This window comes from Lissotriton vulgaris, chromosome 2_1 (genome assembly GCF_964263255.1).
Source record: "Lissotriton vulgaris chromosome 2_1, aLisVul1.2, whole genome shotgun sequence".
Classification (NCBI taxonomy): Eukaryota; Metazoa; Chordata; class Amphibia; order Caudata; family Salamandridae; genus Lissotriton; species Lissotriton vulgaris.
In genome coordinates this window covers 698,372,566-698,388,033 of record NC_141687.1, presented here as the reverse complement: position 1 = coordinate 698,388,033, position 15,468 = coordinate 698,372,566, and positions in this window count along the sequence as shown.

Genomic DNA, 15,468 nt, shown 5'->3' with positions numbered 1-15,468 from the left:
AGAGGCCCTCCGTCCACTGTTGAAGGTGACAGCGACTGATACTTATGTTGTGATTGAAACTGCTGATACGCATGTTGCTCCCCCTGAACGTCTTTTTGAAATTGTCCTGTTAATTGAAGGTGACATGCAGCGAACTGTAAAAGGGGTATTTTGGGAAAATCTCTCGTTTACGTATGACATTTTGCTTTCGGAGGCTGACTGGCCCCCACCTTTTGTTCTCGCAGCTCCGCGAGGGGAGGAGGTAATCCTACCCAGTTTCGCGCACACTGTGCCGAGAGTGGAAGCGCTGCATTTTGCAGAAGAGTGGGCTCTAGCGCTTGCGCCGGCTGTGTACCGTAATCAGTGTGGCTGGGATAAATTGTCACCAAGCCACGAGATTCCTTTACGGTCTCAGCCGCAGCCTCAACCTCAATATCCCATACGGCGTGAAGCCAAAGCTTCAGTCGCGGCTATCCTTGAACAATTGGAATATCAAGGTGTAATTGAAACGTGTGTGTAACCGATGAATAACCCCCTTTTTACTGTGAACAAGCCGGACGGCTCATATCGTTTGGATTATAGGCACTTGAACTCGCATTGCCGTAACTGCGCAGTACAGAATACTCATGGCTCTGCGTTAGTGAATAGTCTTGAGCGTAAACGGTTCAAAACCACGCTTGACATTTCCAATGGTGTTTATGCCCATAGATTAGACAGTCTAAGTTCCCAATGGACCAGTTTTACATGCGGCGATGTGCAAAAAATGTTTCGGCGACTCCCAATGGGCTATAAGAACAGTCCTGGGGTATTCTCCGCCCGCATTGTCTCTCTTCTGGAGGGCATCGACCCAGCTGCTTGTTCGTATGTGGATGACATTTATCTCACAGACGACGATCTTTGGGAGCATCTGTGTCGAGTAAATAGCATCATTTGTAACTTTGCTGACATAGGTTAAAAGTTTAACTTTGCAAAGTCGCACATTGCAGAGTACACAGTGTTGTTTCTAGGTTACGAGCTTAACAACGAAGGGAAGGGTTTAGCACCCCACTTCCTGGAGAAGTGTGCACAGTTGCGCTCTCCGACAACACTGAAAAAATTACAATCTCTACTGGGCTTTTTGAATTTCGGAAGGACATACATTCCGGTATATGCCCAGCGTATCAAGCCTTTGTATGCTTTGATACAACCATCTTTTTCCAAATCATGCTGGCTGCCTGAGCATTCAGCCATTCTGCAGTCTTTGCAGGCTGATTTGCTCGCTTCTGAATACTTACAGACTCGTGATAACCAGACCAACCTGGTGATAAGAATCATCCCTGGGGCGGTGGGTTTCACGTACTTGACTTTTAATGAAGGAGATACGGTACCTATTGCTTACAAGTCACACTTGTACACTTCGGCTGAACTGCGCTTTTCTACTGTGGAAAAAGTTTTAACGGCTGTGCAGATGGCGATTCTTAAAGGACGAGCCCTGGCACAAGGAAAACGCATGTTGGTTGTTACCCAGTGTCCTGCCTTAGAGGCGGTTACGAAAGCCAGTGTACCTAATTCCAAAGCTTTGCACCCTCGGTGGATTCAATGGGCTGCGTCCTTGACGTCCCAGGATGTCACGTTTATTTTTGACGCCACTTTGCGGTCGCAGGAGTATTTACGGTATGAATTTGTTCATCCTGCTCCATTAGCAATGCGGCCGTTGGAGGATTTCCATTGCATCATTTACACTGATGGTTCGGCGCAGGTTGCGCATGGCTCTAAACATGCCTACGTTTCCGCTTGCGCCATTGTGGTCGGTGCCATGGTGAACGATGAGTTCAAGTCCAGTGTCGTGCACACGCAGACGCTTGGGGACTGCACCGCACAATTAGCAGAGCTTCGTGCACTGATGCTTACATTGGAGTACGCTGATCCTAGTGTGACGACTTTGATCGTAAGTGATTCTTACTATTGTGTCCAGTCTTACAATGAGAACTTGTTCTTTTGGATTCAGAATGAATTTCGTGACTCCAAAGGTAGCACAATAAAACATAAAATGATCTGGGTCCGAGTGGCAGAACTGAAAGAGAAGCTGCCACTCGTGTTTGTGATTCATACTCTCGGTCATCAGCGCGTGGGGGTCCACGCTGTTGGCAATTCGCTTGCTGATGAAGCAGCGAAGTCAGCAGTATCAAAATACTTAGTTGCAGCAGTCACGAGGTCCAAAAGCAAAATAGATGATGACATCTTGGCAGCAGTTGCTGCAACAGAGAAGGGAAGTAAATATCCTGCGGGGTTCCCTTCTAAATACACATACCACTTAAGTCCCGATAAGGTTCCTTATGTGAAAATCCCTTATGTTGGCGAACGTCTAGTTCCCAACTCGGATCGCAGGGCTGCTTTGATTGCAGCGGCTCATGAAGGTGTGGCGTCTGCGCATGCGGGCGTCTCAGCCACTGTAACTCAGCTACAACAAAGGTTCTGGTGGCGGGGACTGTACAAACAGATGCGCGATTATGTTCTTCAATGTGACATTTGCCAGCAGATTAAGCCTTCAACTGCTGCGCGTCCGCCTCAGACACAGTTGTACATCTCTAATAAACCGCTTGGATGCGTTTATTTGGATCACTGCGGTCCATTTTCTTCTGATACTGCATACAAGTACATCTTAGTAGCAGTTGATTCATGCACACGCTTTGTGTGGGTATGGCCACATCGGAGCGCTGATTCACGTACTGTCATTAAGGATTTGCGAGTCTTTGTGGGAATTTTTGCCTGTGGTACCTTCCATTCGGATCAGGGTCCGGCTTTCGCCTCTAAGGCGTATAAGGATGCTATGGTTTCGATGGGGGTCCAAGTCAAGTTTTCGAGTCCCTACAGACCTGAGGGTAACAGTGTAGTTGAACGAATGAACCGCGACTTAAAGCAATCTTTGACAGCTCGAGTTATAGGCACTGGCAGAAACTGGTTAGCCCACCTCATGGGCGTGCAGCGTGCGCTTAATAATCTCCCTAGAAGGTCTCTGGGTGGGCGGACCCCATACGAAATGCTCTTTGGTATCAAGATGTATGTCCCTGACCTCGATGGGCTGGACTGCAAGGCCCAGGCCACGGCCTTTGACGTAGATGAACATTGCAATGTTTTACAGAATCTACAAAAGACCAGAGACAGTCTTGCAAAGGAACATTTGCCCTCCACATCGGATGATGCGCTGCAGATCCCGGTAGTTGGCTGGCTACCCCAAGTTGGAGAACTGGTTCGAGAGAAGATCGATAACAAGAAAGAGTTTGGTCCATCATATCGTGCACCGGTTCGAGTTCTTGGAGTGAAGGGCACAAGAACAGTCATTTTACCACCGCTTCCAGGTCGTAAGGAAAACAGATTTATTTCTATTGACAATGTCAAGACACACAGGGTGGCCGATTCTTCATAGCATGACACCGGCTGTATCCTGTCCTTCCATGGTGAGGCACTCCGTGCTAGCAATAAGATCTGGTGCAGAACAGGAGGTGTCCCTCGAGATGCCTGCCATATCCAGTCCTTTATTAAATACTATTCCTGTTACTAACATTGATGAGCTGAACTACACTTATCCTGCTGATTTATCGATGCCTGATTTACAGACCCGTTTGGCAGACCAATCCAGATTCTCTTTTGACTCTGTTTCGGAACTTTCAAAAAAACCCTCAAATATTTCAAAATATGCCAAGTTATTTAAAAAACATTTTTTGATTACCCCATGGACATACATTTGGTTGATCCTATTTTAATGTTACCTTTTTATGTCAATTGGTTTTGTGTTTTATTTTTTCCGCCTGATCGATGGTCACTACGTTAAAGAAAGAACAGGAATTCGGTACCTCAATGGAACATTGGCCCCTCTTTCCTCTTCACATTCAGCGCACAGACTGAAACGAAACTTAATTACAGTCAACATTACTGCTTGGCCTGTCCTTGATGGGATTGTGTGGGATGCGGTTAGGTTTCAGATACATGGGCCCACTGAAGTGATTAATGTTCCAAATGTGCTTAGAGTAAACATGGGAGATGTGATTAAACAAAATATACGTTCTCATGATTGGGATATTCAGGCCGTAGAAGCATTATTCTCTGATTTGAAGTATTATGCTGCCTTCGATGCTGAGGATCTGTATTCAGATGCTACTAATTATGGTGATTTGTTTTGTTTTCAACACTATGGTAATCATTTTTTACATAAGACAAATTCCAGGAGGGTTCCTGTAAAGTATACACAATGGGAACATTGCCCTGCTCCATTAGGTGGCAGCTCCAATACGTTTCTGAAAAAATACACTTATTTTACAGACTTTAATCAATCTAATCCCGAGTCATTTTATTTTAAAATGACACAAAAGTCCATGTCCAAAGTTAGACTTACCGATACAAAATTGCTGTATTCGAAGTCCTTTCTAGACAGGTTGGCTGTAGATGGCTACGAGTTTTGGAAAGGAACAATTGACCTTAAATCGGTTTGGGGTACCAAAGATTGGCAGGTACAAGGCACTGAGGCTTTGGACCGTGCATGTCTCATCCCGAATCACATGTTGTTTTTAAATTCATCCATTTTCCAAACAACATGCTTTGGATTGGCTACTTCTAAAAAATTAAATACACCGACCATCCCAGATTTAGAGGAATATTCAGGTTGGGGTAATTTTACTGATTTGTCCATTCATGAGTTGCAAGCTCTTTTGCACAATTCATCCTTTAACGTTTCCAGTTTGGATTCCAAGGGTTGGCTGATGTGGCATAGGAGTGCTGATTCTTGCCAACGTCGTTTTCTGGGTTTGGCTGAAGGGTTCACACATGTCAGACCTGATCCCCGTTTTGAAACTGATTATACTGTCACGACTTATTCTGTGGGAAAGCTGTGTCAGAATTGGTTACAACATTCCACACTAGCTGCAGTTAAACTACATCTGTCTCAATTAAATGATAATGTGGATTTGAACGATTTTATAAAAGGCCCAGCTAAAGGTAGATCTAAACGATGGCTGTATGCGATTTACAATGAAATGTGGAAAGTTTCCCAAATTGAGGCTGCTAAACGGCTGAGAGCTATTGATCAAGCAAATTTAGAAAAGGTGCTTGCAGTTGTCGATAACAGTATTAACACGCTTTCTTCCCGAATTTACACGTTGAACAATATTGTGTCTTCTGTTGTTGACATTGTACATGATGAAGTGTCCGTGTTATATCATGGTCAAAATCAATTGCGTTCTGTGATGCAGTTTGCTTGGACACTACAGACTCTGAAGTCTGGTTGAGTGCCTTGGAATTTTATGAACGTCTCATCACTATTTGCCCCATTTAATTTGACTGAAAAACAGCGTATGCTATCAATGAGAGATGCATCATTTTCTATGTTACACATTGAAAAATTAGAATCCTTGCCCTTTTCTGTGGCAGAGGTGACTGCTGCTACATGGCTTATCCATGGTGTTATTACCTTACCTTTTGCTCTGTATAAATTTACAAATTGTATGAAATATATGGCTATAGGGCGATATGAACCATTAGGCAGTGCTTTCCTCCATGAGACATGGTCTTTACCATACACTTACAGATGCCTAAAAGAGGGAAATGAAGTGAATTTGAATGGTGAAGAATGTACACAGTCGCCTGACCGCTCACTAATATGCAGACACATCCAGTTGCATGGTTCTTGTAATCAGGACAAACCTAATTTGGCCTATTTTTACAGCGGTGCATGATTTCTTGGCACGCAGTTATATTGTCCTCTGATGGTACTAGATGCTCCGTTTATTGAGGAACATGTACGTTCATTACCGTTACTAAATTGGACTGTTCTGGACTTGTATGAGAGTATAGCAAAAGAGTGCCCAAGTTTCCCACCTTACCTGAGGTATCCTAAGTCGCATGTTCTGGGTTGTCTAATCATTGGTTACTTTGCTATAGGACGAAGAGCTAATGAGACACTGATGCTAGTGTGGTTGGGGATTTTGGGTACTAAGGTGAGTTTTTGGCACACCCTAATTTACTGAGGTCCTGAGTCTCTGTGCATAGTTCTGTGTCTGAGCAGAATCCCTGCAACAACCTCTCAGGGGAAGGTAAGTAGGTCTCCATTAAAATTTCAAATAGCAGGAATAGTTCTAGAAAATTCTTGCTCATGAAGTTGGTACCAGTAGTCTCCCAGCTTTTTCCCCTCGCTCATAGTGGTGTCGACAGATGCGAAATACACATTTGTCGGCAGTTGATGCAATAAGGTTATTAAGAGCAAATTTTGTAGATAGTAATTTCCTCAATACATGTCTGGGGATTGCGTTTGAAAATAGGTGGATGTGAAATTCAGGATTCCATTTTCTACATGGGTTCTAAAGTGGTTTACTTGTTTTTTAGCAAGTGCTGTTTCCTTCATAATCAAGCCTCTTGGTATTGTTCTACTGAGTGTTAATTCTTTCTCAAGAATTGTTCCACATACAAACATGGTTGGTGTTTTACTTTTGGAGTCTTATATGATGTCTGGTTCAAACTCCAATGAGGTTTTAGGGGTAGAATTAGTACTAAATCTATTCGAATATCTATGAGATCATGGTCAGATGTGCTACATAGAATAATGTTTGTGTTCATTACTAGTTGTAAAATAGATAGGGAGACTAGAAAATAGTTTATTCTCATAAGGATGGAGTGTAGGCATGAGGTGAAAGTATAGTTTCTCTCATTGAGATTTAATAATCTCCAGGGTTCTTGTAGTGCATGACCTTTAATGAAATCTGTGAGGCCATGTCTGTCTTGTTTGTGTTGAATCTCAGATAACCTGATCGGTCTTTGAAGAGGTCAATGGTAACATTACAGTCTCCCCCTATTATTATACAGGAGGAGCCAAAAGATGTCAGTAGTCTACTAAGATGGGAGATAAAGATAATTTTAGAATCCGTAGGAGCGTATATTGACCCCACTATTCCCACTTTTGCAATTTTATTGAAAAGAAAAGCCACTTCACATTTTCTCTGTGATGTGGAATAATTGATTTTCTTATTGGATGTTATAATGGAATGTTTGACCTGACCAACCCAATCTTTTTAAAAAATTTCACTTTCATGAGGGCTAATGTGGGTTTCTTGCAACAGTGCAAAATCAGGCTTGTTTTGGCCAATATAAGTGACTTTTTTTTCCTTTTGATAAAAGTGTGTTAGGCCATTACGTTCAAAGAAATGACTTTTAGCGGTTTTGTACGTGTTGATTGCATGTTGGTAAAAGTGTTAAATTTAGATGGTAGGGTGAGAATATATGCATATATTAAAATAAAAAACAGAGTTTGCAAAAGTGTTGTGTTCAAAACGTTATTTACAACAAGGGGTGGTGAGGGACAGAGTCTCTGAATTAAGCAGAAAGCTCTCACCCAGTCAAGAGATCAGGGCTAAATCCAACACCGTTTTTTAGCTCACTGCACCATCCCAGTTTCAGAACCTGGCTATATGCAAATTAGTCTGTACCTGTCCCAGTGCATGATGGGAACAGGGCAAACCAAACTACAAAAGCCAATTCTTACACTGGGAAGGAAACAAGCTCCCGGGGACCGGTTTCTGGCATTACAGCCGTCTTCGGCCCGGTTTGCTTGAATCCTGATGGTGCAATGAGCAAGGGTCTCACATCTGAGAATACCCTTCCACGCTTAGGGTGGACAAAAATATTTACAACAAGGGGTGGTGAGGGACAGAGTCTCTGAATTAAGCAGAAAGCTCTCACCCAGTCAAGAGATCAGGGCTAAATCCAACACCGTTTTTTAGCTCACTGCACCATCCCAGTTTCAGAACCTGGCTATATGCAAATTAGTCTGTACCTGTCCCAGTGCATGATGGGAACAGGGCAAACCAAACTACAAAAGCCAATTCTTACACTGGGAAGGAAACAAACTCCCGGGGACCGGTTTCTGGCATTACAGCCGTCTTCGGCCCGGTTTGCTTGAATCCTGATGGTGCAATGAGCAAGGGTCTCACATCTGAGAATACCCTTCCACGCTTAGGGTGGACAAAAATATTTACAACAAGGGGTGGTGAGGGACAGAGTCTCTGAATTAAGCAGAAAGCTCTCACCCAGTCAAGAGATCAGGGCTAAATCCAACACCGTTTTTTAGCTCACTGCACCATCCCAGTTTCAGAACCTGGCTATATGCAAATTAGTCTGTACCTGTCCCAGTGCATGATGGGAACAGGGCAAACCAAACTACAAAAGCCAATTCTTACACTGGGAAGGAAACAAGCTCCCGGGGACCGGTTTCTGGCATTACAGCCGTCTTCGGCCCGGTTTGCTTGAATCCTGATGGTGCAATGAGCAAGGGTCTCACATCTGAGAATACCCTTCCACGCTTAGGGTGGACAAAAATATTTACAACAAGGGGTGGTAAGCAGAGTCTCTGAATTAAGCAGAAAGCTCTCACCCAGTCAAGAGATCAGGGCTAAATCCAACACCGTTTTTTAGGTCACTGCACCATCCCAGTTTCAGAACCTGGCTATATGCAAATTAGTCTGTACCTGTACCAGTGCATGATGGGAACAGGGCAAACCAAACTACAAAAGCCAATTCTTACACTGGGAAGGAAACAAGCTCCCGGGAACCGGTTTCTGGCATTACAGCCGTCTTCGGCCCGGTTTGCTTGAATCCTGATGGTGCAATGAGCAAGGGTCTCACATCTGAGAATACCCTTCCACGCTTAGGGTGGACAAAAATATTTACAACAAGGGGTGGTGAGGGACAGAGTCTCTGAATTAAGCAGAAAGCTCTCACCCAGTCAAGAGATCAGGGCTAAATCCAACACCGTTTTTTAGCTCACTGCACCATCCCAGTTTCAGAACCTGGCTATATGCAAATTAGTCTGTACCTGTCCCAGTGCATGATGGGAACAGGGCAAACCAAACTACAAAAGCCAATTCTTACACTGGGAAGGAAACAAGCTCCCGGGGACCGGTTTCTGGCATTACAGCCGTCTTCGGCCCGGTTTGCTTGAATCCTGATGGTGCAATGAGCAAGGGTCTCACATCTGAGAATACCCTTCCACGCTTAGGGTGGACAAAAATATTTACAACAAGGGGTGGTGAGGGACAGAGTCTCTGAATTAAGCAGAAAGCTCTCACCCAGTCAAGAGATCAGGGCTAAATCCAACACCGTTTTTTAGCTCACTGCACCATCCCAGTTTCAGAACCTGGCTATATGCAAATTAGTCTGTACCTGTCCCAGTGCATGATGGGAACAGGGCAAACCAAACTACAAAAGCCAATTCTTACACTGGGAAGGAAACAAGCTCCCGGGCAAGCCGGGCCGAAGAAGGCTGAAATGCCAGAAACCGGTCCCCGGTAGCTTGTCTCCTTTCTGGTGAAGAATTGGCTTGGTAGTTTAGTCTGCCCTGTTCCCATGATGCACTGGGCCAGGGACAGACTGATTTGCATATAGCCAGGTTCTGAGCTGGGATGGGGCAGTGAGATAAATAACGGTGATGGATCAAGCCCTGATCTTTGGACTGGGTAAGAGTGGTCTGCTTAACTCAGACACTCTGTTCATCACCACCCACTTTTCTAAATCGTGTTCAAAACTTTGGCATATGATCATAATTATAGTGTGGGATATATTGTTGATGTGTGAGAAAGTAGACTCTGAATTTAAAAAAGATGCCTAAATAAATAATACGTAATGTGATTGTCCTAGTAACTATAGGAGTAATGAGTATAAGAGCAGTGTATAGTTGTACGTCCAACACAAATGTTTTCAGACAGGGGTGTTCAATCTACTTTTAAATTTTAGCTGAGGGGTGTGTGAAAGACTACAAGGGATTAAGGAGAGGCAAGACCAATTGCCCTAAGAGGGTCAAATAACAGTACTCAGCATTCGAGTTGATTTTTAAATATCCGAATTAGATGTAGATGAATAATATAACAGCAAAAAATAATTTAGTAAGTCATTAAGAAGAATAGAGCTTCTATAACATAGTATTTGCAAGAATATTACATATTAAGTCTTTTAAAGTGCAAAAGGGAATAGAAGAGAGAAAATGAAGGTACAGATCTCTGTAATAGGAAATTTTAGTTCTAAGAGTTCTCCATACTCATGTTTTTATTGGTGATCTTGAATTATCTCTAGATGTCGACATATTCCTAGCTTTGCATTTGCTACCATAGGGCTAATTCTGAGTCACACTCGTCTACATCTGAAGCAATGTCACTAGTCAGACCGTGTATAACTGATAAATAGGACTCCTTATGTTCCATCAGTGTTACAGCATCATTCAAGTCATTTAAGAATGTTTCCAGGTCCTGTGGGTCGCGATATTCCTTGTTTTATCCTTGGTGTGTTATGATCATCGTGCCAGTTCCAGAAGACCTCATTTGGTTTCCCTTTTCTTTAGTCTAGGTCATAAAGCTAGAAATTGCTTCCTCTTAAGGTTGGTAGGAGCAGAACAGTCTGCCGTAATAATGATCTGGGCTCTGTCCTAGAGGTATGGGCCATGTTTCTTTGCTTCTGTGCTAATTTGTCGGGCTTGTTGGTGGTGCAAGCAACATGCCAAAATGTAACATGGTTATAGAGTACTAGGAGAGGTTTGTGATTGTACTCGATGTATACGTTTCAATGTAGGAATTAGTTTGTTGAGGAATCGAAACATATCCTCCTTCTCTAGTTGTTCTGGTAGTCCAATATTTCCGATTTTATCTCTTCTGCTTCAACCTGCAAATCAATTGTTTTTTGTTGGAGGTACCAGATGTCTTGACTATGTTCGGGGAGTTTGTCAAATTACATTTCAACTTCTATGAGAGGACCGTCCAGTGTTTGAATTAGTAATTGAAATTAGTTGACTTAATCTCTTAGTGATTGCACTTTCAGGGTAGTTGTGGTTACTGCAATGTTTACTGAAGTGATCAAGCTTTTAATGTCAAACAGTTTCTTGAGGAGAGTATTCAAAGGAATAGCCTGTGGATTTGCCATAGCAGTTGACGTTTCTTTGTCTTTCGAGTTGTTTAGTAACGCTTCGTAATATAACAAGTGTCTGGCATGTTTAAACTTCGACATACAGAGCAAAGTAAATGGGAGAAGTGGTAAAATGCTTTATGCTTATATTGACCAAATAAAAAGATTAGAAATTTTGTTTTGCTACTGTCCAGAAAAGAGGAAAATAATTATGAAAATCATGCAGAAATAAAATATTTCTTTCTACAATTTTTGGGCCAATCCTTTAAAAATGTATGAGTCTACTTTACATTTCTTGAAGTGAGCCCAGACCAAGATGGTGGTTTTAAGAGGTTAGATTGACTTGGATGCAATGCCCAACTCAAATTGATTTCCAAGTTCAAAGTGAATTTTACTTTGTTCCCTTGTTTACTGCAGTTTCACTTATACCTTGGAAAAAATCAGGCAATCACAATACAAAAGAAACTCCTTGATTATTTTTAATCTCTTATAGCATTTCAAGGGAGATTCAGTATGATGTTAGCAGGAGCATGTGTGCCAGGAACCAAGTCTACTCCAAAGCACAGTAAAAAGACTCCCTGATTCGGGTCACATTGAGTTAGCAAGTGAGGAAGTTAGGACAATTACTGAATAATTTAGCCAGTGCGCATTAAAAACAAGCATTTGCAATGCAACGGTCTCGCCTTTAGTTAAGCTTAAGCAATACTGTTTGTAATTAGGTTGCTTTTAGCTTTACTTTTATTTGTGTTTTTTTAAAGGTTTTCTACATATCATGTATATGTATGCATGCGTTAATATTGGTATTTCTATAGATATGCATATGTTTATATATGTTTATATCTGTTTATATATGTATGTGTATATATATATATTTATACACATACATATGCATATATATATATGCATGTATATGCATGCTATGTTCATGAAAATTTGAAAAATACTAATACAAGTAAAGGTAAAAAGCCACCCGATTTCAAACAGAATTGTTTTAAGTGTAATAAAGATGAGACCTATTGCGTTTTGAATGTTTTTTCACTAGTGCCTTTAGGCAAAGAGTAAAGGGTTGGAGTAAGGTCACGCTGTTTTTGCAGATGGAGTAGTAGAAATTGAGTAGTAGAGAGTGATTAGAGAGTGAGTAGAGAGCACTAGAGAGTAGTAGAGAGTGAGTAGAGTGAGTAGTAGAGGGAATGCAGAAGAGAGTAGTAGTAGTAGTGAGTAGTAGCTAGTAGAGAGTGAGTAGTAGACTAGTAGAGAGTAGAGTAGTAGAGAGTAGTAGGAAGTGTGTAGCAGTAGTACAGAGTAGTGAGTGTGTAGTAGCGATGTATAGAAGAGTGTGTAGTAGAGAGTGTATAGTAGAGTGAGTGTGTAGTATAGAGTGAGTAGTAGAGAATAGTAGAGTAGTGAGTGAGTGTGTAGTAGAGTGTGTAGTAGTAGCGAGTGTGTAGTAGATTGTGTAGTAGAGAGTAGTATATTGAGTAGTAGAGAGTGAGTAGTAGAGAGTGTGTAGTAGAGAGTGTGTAGTAGTGAGTGTGTAGTAGATTGTGTAGTAGAGTAGTATATTGAGTAGTAGAGAGTGTGTAGTAGTGAGTGTGTAGTAGTGAGTGTGTAGTAGAGTGAGTAGTACAGTAGTAGAGTGTGTGTAGTAGAGAGTGTGTAGCCAGTGAGTATTAGAGAACAGTAGAGAGTGTAGTAGAGAGTGTAGTAGAGAGTGTTGTAGAGAGTGTGTAGTAGAGTGTGTAGTAGAGTGTGTAGTAGAGTGTGTAGTAGAGTGTGTAGTAGAGTGTGTAGTAGAGTGTGTAGTAGAGTGTGTAGTAGAGTGTGTAGTAGGGAGTGTGTAGTAGAGTGGGTAGTAGAGTAGTGAGTGTGTAGTAGAGTGTGTAGTAGAGTGTGTGTAGTAGAGTATGTAGTAGAGTGTGTAGTAGAGTGTAGTAGAGAGTGTAGTAGAGAGTGTAGTAGAGAGTGTAGTAGAGTGTGTAGTAGAGTGTGTAATAGAGTGTGTAGTAGAGTAGTGAGTGTGTAGTACAGAGTGGTGAGTGTGTAGTAGTGAGTGTGTAGTAGTGAGTGTATAGTAGAGAGTAGTGAGTGTGTAGTGGAAAGTGTGTATCAGAGATTAGAGTGTGTAGTAGAGAAAAGTAGAGAGTAGTAGAGAAAAGTAGTGTGTAGTAGAGAGTGTGTAGTAGAGTGTAGTAGAGTGTGTAGTAGAGTGTGTAGTTGAGACTATTGAGTGTGTAGTAGACTAGTGAGTGTGTAGTAGAGTGTATAGTAGAGAGTGTGTATCAGAGAGTAGAGAGTGTCTAGTAGAGAATAGTAGAGTGTGTAGTAGAGAATTGTAGAGAGTGCGTAGTAGAGAATAGTTGAGAGTGTGTAGTAGAGAATAGTAGAGTGTGTGTAGTAGTGTGTAGTCCTGGCTCAATGTATGACCCTAGCATTGGGATGCTTTGAAAGGTTTGTTTGAGGGGTCCTCGCCTGGACGTGTGTCAAAGGACAAGTGATTCAGAGTCGGGACACGGGTGACGAGACCAAGGCCGAGATGCTTTGATGGAGCCGGCACATTTACATGGCCCTGGAAGTGCAGCGCCGTAGCCCCTGACACCAGCCGCTACATCGTGTTTTTGAGATAAGCGGAGGGAGGCTGCCTGCTGTTCAGGGTCGGGGCACAGGCGACGAGACCAAGGCCGAGATGCTTTGATGGAGCTGGCACATTTACATGGCCCTGGAAGTGCAGTGCCGCAGCCCCTGACACCAGCCGCTACATCGTGTTTTTGAGATTAGCGGAGGGAGGCTGCCTGCTATTCAGGTTCGGGGCACAGGCGACGAGACCAAGGCCGAGATGCTTTGATGGAGCTGGCACATTTACATGGCCCTGGAAGTGTAGCACCGCAGCCCCTGACACCAGCCGCTACATTGTGTTTTTGAGATTAGCGGAGGGAGGCTGCCTGCTGTTCAGGATCGGGGCACAGGCGACGAGACCAAGGCAGAGATGCTTTGATGGAGCTGTGCGCCTACTGCGAGGCTGGGGAACGACAGAATAGTGCTAAAACACACCGCAAAGATAGAGATCCTTTTAACTTCACTTCGACACAGAACAAGCGCTGGCCATGATGTCGTCATTTTCTCTTTGCCTGCGTCCCACATGGACGGACTCGGCCTGACTTCCTGCTGGGGTAAAAGGTTCCTTATCTTCTTTATGGGGCCATCTGGACCTATGAAGAAGATAAGAAACCTTTTACCACAGCAGTAAGTCAAGGAGCCCAGTCTGAAAAGGACTGGGCTAAAAGAGATAGAAGAACGTCACTAGTAGAGAATAGTAGAGTGTGTAGTAGAGAATAGTAGAGAGTACGTAGTAGAGATTAGTTGAGAGTGTGTAGTAGAGAATAGTAGAGTGTGTGTAGTAGTGTGTAGTCCTGGCTCAATGTATGACCCTAGCATTGGGATGCTTTGAAAGGTTTGTTTGAGGGGTCCTCGCCTGGACGTGTGTCAAAGGTCAAGTGATTCAGAGTCGGGACACAGGTGACAAGACCAAGGCCGAGATGCTTTGATGGAGCTGGCACATTTACATGGCCCTGGAAGTGCAGCGCCGCAGCCCCTGACACCAGCCGCTACATCGTGTTTTTGAGATAAGCGGAGGGAGGCTGCGTGCTGTTCAGGGTCGGGGCACAGGCGACGAGACCAAGGCCGAGATGCTTTGATGGAGCTGGCACATTTACATGGCCCTGGAAGTGCAGTGCCGCAGCCCCTGACACCAGCCGCTACATCGTGTTTTTGAGATTAGGGGAGGGAGGCTGCCTGCTGTTCAGGGTCGGGGCACAGGCGATGAGACCAAGGCCGAGATGCTTTGATGGAGCTGGCACATTTACATGGCCCTGGAAGTGCAGCGCCACAACCCCTGACACCAGCCGCTACATTGTGTTTTTGAGATTAGCGGAGGGAGGCTGCCTGCTGTAAGGTTCGGGGCACAGGCGACGAGACCAAGGCCGAGATGCTTTGATGGAGCTGGCACATTTACATGGCCCTGGAAGTGTAGCACCGCAGCCCCTGACACCAGCCGCTACATTGTGTTTTTGAGATTAGCGGAGGGAGGCTGCCTGCTGTTCAGGGATGGGGCACAAGTGACGAGACCAAGGCCAAGATGCTTTGATGGAGCTGTGCGCCTACTGCGAGGCTGGGGAACAACAGAATAGTCCTAAAACACACCGCAAAGATAGAGATCCTTTTAACTTCACTTCGACACAGAACAAGCGCTGGCCATGATGTCGTCATTTTCTCTTTGCCTGCGTCCCACATGGACGGACTCGGCCTGACTTCCTGCTGGGGTAAAAGGTTCCTTATCTTCTTTATGGGGCCATCTGGACCTATAAAGAAGATAAGAAACCTTTTACCACAGCAGTAAGTCAAGGAGCCCAGTCTGAAAAGGACCGGGCTAAAAGAGATAGAAGAACGTCACTAGTAGAGAATAGTAGAGTGTGTAGTAGAGAATAGTAGAGAGTGCGTAGTAGAGATTAGTTGAGAGTGTGTAGTAGAGAATAGTAGAGTGTGTGTAGTAGTGTGTAGTCCTGGCTCAATGTATGACCCTAG